The 8655-nt window shown below is 40.5% G+C and overlaps 1 non-coding gene across 1 annotated transcript; it reads left to right on the top strand.

Annotated features, from left to right (window-relative positions):
* Nucleotides 1-3803: 3803 nt before the first annotated feature.
* Nucleotides 3804-3911, top strand: LOC148569141 (small nucleolar RNA R71). Its single transcript, XR_015882599.1, has one exon. It is a non-coding gene; the product is annotated as a small nucleolar RNA R71 (small nucleolar RNA).
* Nucleotides 3912-8655: the final 4744 nt, after the last annotated feature.

The following is an 8655-nucleotide window of genomic DNA, read 5'->3' as shown; positions in this document are numbered from 1 at the left end:
CCAATATACAAAATATAGTTTTCGGAAAGCGCCCCTACCTCAAAACGCAAACCATAACCCAAGGAATGAATCCACCTTAGTGATGGTGGCGTTTCCTTCTTAAGGAACCAATGATGTCCTTGAGCTCTTCTATGTCTCTTCCTTGTCTTTATTGCTCCTCCCTCATTGCCTTTTGATCTTCTCTTATTTCATGCGGCATGATGGAGTGCTCTTGATGTTCCACCCTTAGTTGTCCCATATTGGAACTCAATTCTCCTAGGGAGGTGTTGATTTGCTCCCAATAGTTTTGTGGAGGAAAGTGCATTTGAGGCATCTCAGGGATCTCATGGAAGTGAGCTTCTTGCGCCTCTTGAGCTCCATGACTGGGCTCTCTTGCTTGCTCCATCTTTTTCTTAGTGATGGGCTTGTCCTCTTTGATGAGGATATCTCCCTCTATGTCAATCCCAGCTGAATTGCATAGGTGGCAGATGAGGTGAGGAAAGGCTAGCCTTGCCATGGTGGAGGACTTGTCAGCCACCTTGTAGAGTTCTTGAGGTATAATCTCATGAACTTCCACCTCTTCTCCAATCATGATGCTATGGATCATGATGGCCCGGTCTATAGTAACTTCAGACCGGTTGCTAGTGGGAATGATTGAGCATTGAATAAACTCCAACCATCCTCTAGCTACAGGCTTGAGGTCCAATCTTCTTAGTTGAACCGGCTTGCCTTTGGAGTCAACCTTCCATTGAGCTCCTTCTACACATATGTCCATAAGGACTTGGTTCAACCTTTGATCAAAGTTGACTCTTCTTGTGTAGGGGCGTGCGTTCTCTTCCATGTATGGCAAGTTGAACGCCAACCTCACATTTTCCGGACTAAAATCTAAGTATTTCCCCCGAACCATTGTAACATAGTTCTTTGGATCCGGGTTCTTACTTTGATCATGGTTCTTGGTGATCCATGCATTGGCATAGAACTCTTGAACCATTAGGATGCCGACTTGTTGGATGGGATTTGTTAGAACTTCCCAACCTCTTCTTTGAATTTCATGTCGGATCTCTGGATACTCATTTCTTTTGAGTTTAAAAGGGACCTCAGGGATCACCTTCTTCTTGGCCACAACATCATAGAAGTGGTCTTGATGGGCTTTGGAGATGAATCTTTCCATCTCCCATGACTCGGATGTGGAAGCTTTTGTCTTCCCTTTCCCTCTTCTAGAGGATTCTCCGGTCTTGGGTGCCATCAATGGTAATGGAAAAACAAAAAAGCTATGCTTTTACCACACCAAACTTAGAATATTGCTCGTCCTCGAGCAATAAACAAAAGAATAGAAGAAGAAGAAGAAGAAATATGGAGAGGGAGAGGGAGATGTGGTTTCGGCCAAGGAGAGTGTAGAGGGGTTTGTTGTGTGAATTTGATGAGGAATGGAGGTCTTTATATAGGGAAGGGAGGGGGGTATTGGTTCGGCCATATGGGTGGGTTTGGGTGGGAAATTGGTTTTGAATTTTGAAGGTAGGTGGAGTTTTATGAGGTAGGTTTATGGGGAAGAGTGGGTGGATGTGAGTGGTGAAGGTTTAATGGGGAAGAGAGATTGAGGTGATTGGTGAAGGGCTTTTAGGGAAGAGTGTTTATGGGGTTGTGTGAAAGAGAGTGGTGAGAAGAGGTGAGTGGAGGTAGGTGGGGATTCTGTGGGGTCCACAGATCCTGAGGTGTTCAAGGATTTACATCCCTGCACCCCTTAGGCATGTAAAAATGCCTTTGTATCCAACTCTGGGCGTTCAGCGCCAGGTTGGTGGCCATTTTGGGCGTTCAGCGCCCCTTTGTTGCCATTTCTGGCGTTGAACGCCAAAACCATGCTTGTTCTGGGCGTTCAGCGCCAGGATGCTGCCCATTTGGGCGTTCAGCGCCAGAACCATGCTCTGTTCTGGCGTTGAACGCCAAGCAGATGCTTCCTCCAGGGTGTGATTTTTCTTCTGCTGTTTTTGATTCCGTTTTCAATTTTTCTATTTATTTTTTGACTCCACATGATCATGAACCTAAGAAAATATGAAAAACAATAAAAATAAGAATTAGATAAACATTGGGTTGCCTCCCAACAAGCGCTTCTTTAATGTCAATAGCTTGACAGTGGGCTCTCATGGAGCCTCACATATGTGCAGAGCTTTGTTGAAACTCTCCAACACCAAACTTAGAGTTTGGATATGGGAGTTTCAACACCAAACTTAGAGTTTGGTTGTGGCCTCCCAACACCAAACTTAGAGTTTGACTGTGGGGGCTCTGGTTGACTCTGCTTTGAGAGAAGCTTTTCATGCTTCCTCTCCATGGTTGCAGAGGGAGATCCTTGAGTTTTGAATACAAGGGAGTTCTCATTCCATTGAAGGACTATTTCACCTCTGTCAACATCAATCACAGCTCTTGCTGTGGCCAGGAAAGGTGATGGATTCATCCTCTTCCTTTCCAGTATCCAGGACTATGAAATCAGTAGGTATGTAAAGGCTCTCAACCTTTACTAATACATCTTCTACTTGTCCATAAGCCTGTCTTCTTGAGCTGTCTGCCATCTCTAGTGAGATTTTAGCAGCTTGCACCCTATAGATTCCCAGTTTCTCTATTACAGAGAGGGGCATGAGGTTTATTCCTGAACCAAGGTCACACAGAGCCTTAAAGATCATGGTGCCTATGGTACAGGGTATTATGAACTTTCCAGGATCCTGTCTCTTCTGAGGCAATGTCAGTTGATCCAGATCACTTAGTTCATTGATGAACAAGGGAGGTTCAACTTCCCAAGTATTAATGCCAAATAATTTGGCATTCAGCTTCATGATTGCACCAAGAAACTTGGCAGTTTGCTCTTCAGTGACATCCTCATTCTCTTCAGAAGAGGAATACTCATCAGAGCTCATGAAGGGCATAAGGAGGTTCAATGGAAGCTCTATGGTCTCTAGATGAGCCTCAGAGTCCTTTGATTCCCCAGAGGGAAGCTCCTTATTGATCACTGGACGTCCCAGGAGGTCTTCCTCCTTGGGATTCACGTCCTCTCCTCTCCTCACAGGTTCGGCCATGGCGCTTATGTCAGTGGCCTTGCACTCTCCTTTTGGGTTCTCTTCTGTATTGCTTGGGAGAGTACTAGGAGGGATTTCAGTGATCCTTTTACTCAGCTGGCCCACTTGTGCTTCCAGATTTCTAATGGAAGACCTTGTTTCATTCATGAAACTTACAGTGGCCTTAGATAGATCAGAGACTAGATTTGCTAAATTAGAAGCATTTTGTTCAGAGTTCTCTGTCTGTTGCTGAGTTGATGATGGAAAAGGCTTGCTATTGCTAAACCTGTTTCTTCCACCATTATTAAAGCCTTGTTGGGGCTTTTGATCCTTCCATGAGAAATTTGGATGATTTCTCCATGTTGAGTTATAGGTGTTTCCATAAGGTTCACCTAAATAATTTACCTCTGCTATTGCAGGGTTCTCAGGATCATAGGCTTCCTCTTCAGAAGATGCCTCTTGAGTACTGTTGGATGCAGCTTGCATTCCATGCAGACTCTGAGAAATCATATTGACTTGCTGAGTCAATATTTTGTTCTGAGCCAATATGGCATTCAGAGTATCAACCTCAAGAACTCCCTTCTTCATAGGCGTCCCATTGATTACAGGATTCCTTTCAGAAGTGTACATGAACTGGTTATTAGCAACCATGTCAATGAGTTCTTGAGCTTCTGCAGGCGTTTTCTTTAGGTGAATGGATCCACCTGCAGAAGTGTCCAGTGACATCTTTGATAGCTCAGATAAACCATCATAGAATATATCCAGGATGGTCCATTCTGAAAGCATGTCAGAAGGACACTTTTTGGTCAACTGTTTGTATCTTTCCCAAGCTTCATAGAGAGATTCACCTTCTTTCTGTCTGAAGGTTTGAACATCAGCTCTAAGCTTGCTCAGCTTTTGAGGAGGAAAGTACTTGGCTAAGAAAGCCGTGACCAGCTTATCCCAAGAGTTCAGTCTGTCTTTAGGTTGAGAATCCAACCATAATCTAGCTCTGTCTCTTACAGCAAAAGGGAAAAGCATGAGCCTGTGGACTTCAGGATCTACTCCATTAGTCTTTAACAGTATCACATATCTGCAAGAATTCAGTTAAGAACTGAAAAGGATCTTCAGATGGAAGTCCATGAAACTTGCAGTTCTGCTGCATCAGAGAAACTAATTGAGGTTTCAGCTCAAAGTTGTTTGCTCCAATGGCAGGAATGGAGATGCTTCTTCCATGTAAATTGGAATTAGGTGCAGTAAAGTCACCAAGCATCTTCCTTACATTATTATTATTTTCGGCTGCCATCTCCTTTTCCTGTTCGAAAATTTCTGAAAGGTTATCTCTGGATTGTTGTATTTTAGCTTCTCTTAATTTTCTCTTCAGAGTCCTTTCAGGTTCTGGATCTGCTTCCACAAGAATGCTTTTATCTTTGCTCCTGCTCATATGACAAGGAAGAATGGACAGAAAAATGATAATAATAATAATAGAGATCCTTTATACCACAGTATAGGGATCCCTTTGTGAGTGGAAGAGAAGGGGGAGACAAAGAATGTGATGTAAAGGAAGAAATGCAACTGTACGAATGGAAGAGATGTGAGATGAGATGTTGGGATATGAATGAATAAATAGAATAGGATGGGGGAGGTATAATTTTCGAAAATTATTTTGAAAAAGAGTTAGTGATTTTTGAAAATAGTTTTTGAAAAAGTTTAGTATTTTTTTCGAAATTTTTTGAAATCAAAAATAAAAAATAAAAATAATTAGTTAATTAAAAAGAAATTTTTTGAAAAGGAGGGGAGAATGGGAGATATTTTCGAAAATTAGAGAGAGAGAGTTAGTTAGGTAGTTTTGAAAGAGTTAAGAAACAAACAAAAAGTTAGTTAGTTAGTTGAAACAAATTTTTGAAAAGATAAGAAGTTAGGAAGTTAGAAAAGATATTTTGAAAAGATATTTTTGAAAAAGATAAGATAAGAAGATATTTTTGAAAAGATATGATAGAAATTAGTTTTGAAAAAGATTTGATTTTTAAAATCACAATTAATGACTTGATTCATAAGAAATCACAAGATATGATTCTAGAACTTAAAGTTTGAATCTTTCTTAACAAGCAAGTAACAAACTTCAAATTTTTAAACCAAAACATTAATTGACTATGTTATTTTCGAAAATTTGATGGAAAAATAAGAAAAAGATTTTTGAAAAATATTTTTGGAATTTTCGAAAATAACTAAGAATTTTGAAAAAGATTTGATTTTTGAAAAAGATTTTGAAAAAGATAAGATTTTCAAATTGAAAATTTGATTTGACTCATTGGCAACAACTTGATTTTTTTAAAAATTTTTGAAAAAGTCAACTCAATTTTCGAATTTGATGAGAGAAAAAGGGAAAGATATTTTTTTTTATTTTTGAAATTTTTATGATGCAAGGGAAAAACACTAAAAAGATGCAATGCATGAAATTTTTAGATTAAAACAATGAATGCATGCAAGAATGCTATGAATGTCAAGATGAACACCAAGAACACTATGAATGTCATGATGAACATCAAGAACAAATTTTTGAAAAATTTTTAATGCAAAGAAAACATGCAAGACACCAAACTTAGAATTCTTTAATGCTTAGACACTAAGAATTCAAGAATGCATATGAAAAACAAGAAAAGACACAAAACAAAAAATCATCAAGATCAAACAAGAAGACTTACCAAGAACAACTTGAAGATCATGAAGAACACCATGAATGCATGAAATTTTCGAAAAATGCAAGATGCATATGCAAAAGACACCAAACTTATAACATGACTCAAGACTCAAACAAGAAACACAAAATATTTTTGATTTTTATGATTTTCTAATTTTTTTGGCTTTTTATTTTATATTTTTCGAAAATTAAAAGGAAAAAATAAGGATTCCAAAAATTTTTAATATGAATTCCAGGAATCTTGCCATGTTAGTCTAAAGCTTCAGTCCAGGAATTAGACATGGCTCACTAGCCAGCCAAGCTTTCAAAGAAAGCTTCAGTCCAAAACACTAGACATGGCCAATGGCCAGCCAAGCTTTAGTCTTTAACACGAGAGTATATTGATCTTGATAACAAATTGCAAGCCTCAGTCCAAATAAATTTAGACATGGCTTTACAGCCAGCCAGGCTTCAACATGCTTCATGAAACACTAGAATTCATTCTTAAAAATTTTGAATAAAAATTTTTTTGAAAACATTTTTATTTTTTCGAAAACAAAAGAGAAATTTTTGAAAAATATTTTTGAAAAATTTTTGAAAAGAAAACGAAAAGAAAATTACCCAATATGAGCAACAAGATGAGCCGTCAGTTGTCCAAACTCAAACAATCCCCGACAACGGCGCCAAAAACTTGGTGCACGAAATTGTGATGTCCAGGCTCGAACAATCCCTGGTAATGGCTCCAAAGCTTGGTGCTTTGATCTTAATTCATAATTGTCACAACTTCGATACAACTAACCAGTAAGTGCACTGGGTCGTCCAAGTAATACCTTACGTGAGTAAGGGTCGAATCCCACGGAGATTGTTGGTATGAAGCAAGCTATGGTCACCTTGTAAATCTCAGTCAGGCAGATATAAAGTGATAATGGTGTTTTCGAATATTATAAAATAAAATAGGGATAGAGATACTTATGTAATTCATTGGTAGGAATTTCAGATAAGCGAATGGAGATGCTTGTCGTTCCTCTGAACCTCTGCTTTCCTGCTATCTTCATCCAATCAGTCTTACTCCTTTCCATGGCTGGCTTTATGTGATACATCACCACTGTTAATGGCTACTTTCGGTCATCTCTCGGGAAAATGATCCAATGCCCTGTCACGGCACGGCTAATCGTCTGGAGGCATCACCCTTGCCAATGGCTTCATCTTATCCTCTCAGTGAATAATATGCTCACGCACCCTGTCACGGCACGGCTATTCATCTGTCGGTTCTCGATCATGCTGGAATAGGATTTACTATCCTTTTGCGTCTGTCACTAACGCCCTGCAATCGCGAGTTAGGAGCTCGTCACAGTCATTCATTCATTGAATCCTACTCGGAATACCACAGACAAGGTTTAGACCTTCCGGATTCTCTTGAATGCCGCCATCATTCTAGCTTACGCCACGAAGATTCTGGTTAGGAAATCTAAGAGACACTCATTCTAGCTTAATTCATGTAGAACAGAAGTGTTTGTCAGGCACGCGTTCATAAGGGGGAAGGATGATGAGCATCACACATAATCATCACCTTCATCACGTTCTTGGGTGCGAATGGATATCTTAGAAGCGAAATAAGATGAATTGAATAGAAAACAGTAGTACTTGCATTAATCTTTGAGGAACAGCAGAGCTCCACACCTTAATCTATGGAGTGTAGAAAATCTACCGTTGAAAATACATAAGTGAAAGGTCCAGGCATGGCCGAGATGGCCAGCCCCCTAAACGAGATCAAAGGATCATAAGGTAATCCAAAGATACCTAATACAATAGTAAGAGGTCCTATTTATAATAAACTAGCTACTAGGGTTTACATGAGTAAGTATTTGATGCATAAATCCACTTCCGGGGCCCACTTGGTGTGTGTTTGGGCTGAGCCTGAGTGTTGCACGTGCAGAGGCCATTTGTGGAGTTGAACGCCAGTTTCTATGCCAGTTTGGGCGTTCAACTCTGGTTTTGGATCCTTTTCTGGCGCTGGACGCCAGATTTGGGCAGAAGGCTGGCGTTGAACGCCAGTTTACGTCGTCAATTCTTGGCCAAAGTATGGACTATTATATATTTCTGGAAAGCCCTGGATGTCTAATTTCCAACGCAATTGGAAGCGCGCCATTTAGAGTTCTGTAGCTCCAGAAAATCCACTTTGAGTGCAGGGAGGTCAGAATCCAACAGCATCAGCAGTCCATTTTCAACCTCTGAATCTGATTTCTGCTCAAGTCCCTCAATTTCAGCCAGAAAATACCTGAAATCACAGAAAAACACACAAACTCATAGTAAAGTCCAGAAATGTGAATTTAACATAAAAACTAATGAAAACATCCCTAAAAGTAACTAGATCCTACTAAAAACATACTAAAAACAATGCCAAAAAGCGTATAAATTATCCGCTCATCAACCCGCAATTTCTGGAGCTTGACCCTATGATACAAAACCTCAGAATCTCTGGCCAAACATTACAGCATATTGATTTTCAAGAGCTCCGGAATGAAAATGCATACCGTGAGAAAGGATTAAAGACTGAATCAAACTGCAGAAGCTCCGGTGATGGTTCCGGTGACCACGACAGCTTCTCCGGCAGCGACAACGTAACTTATGACAGCCACTTCATTAAATACAACAGTTTCAATGACAGTCTCAGAGTAATATTGAATTGGCAGAACTAGGAGGAACCAGAAATAGGGCAAGCTCACCAAAACGGCAGCGGCCAGAAATTCTGGTGGCGGCAGAGCAATTCCGGCGGCATAAACCGCAGCAACGGCGCGGATCTCCCCTCCAGTGGTGACGCAGGTAGCTTCCGCGCGACTCATCCCTTTCCCTCTTCTCTGTTCGCAGCTTCAACGGCGGCGGCAAGGGACGGATTTGACGGCGGCGACGCGACGGGCTGGTCAGTCAATGACGACAGCGGAGATGCACGGCAGCACAGCTCCGCGCGGTGGG

The sequence above is a fragment of the Arachis ipaensis genome, chromosome B4, assembly GCF_059453495.1.
Source record: "Arachis ipaensis isolate K30076 ecotype BB chromosome B4, ASM5945349v1, whole genome shotgun sequence".
NCBI classification, from domain to species: domain Eukaryota; kingdom Viridiplantae; phylum Streptophyta; class Magnoliopsida; order Fabales; family Fabaceae; genus Arachis; species Arachis ipaensis.
The sequence above is the reverse complement of the archived record's forward strand: the minus strand, read 5'-3'. Positions and strand labels throughout refer to the sequence as shown.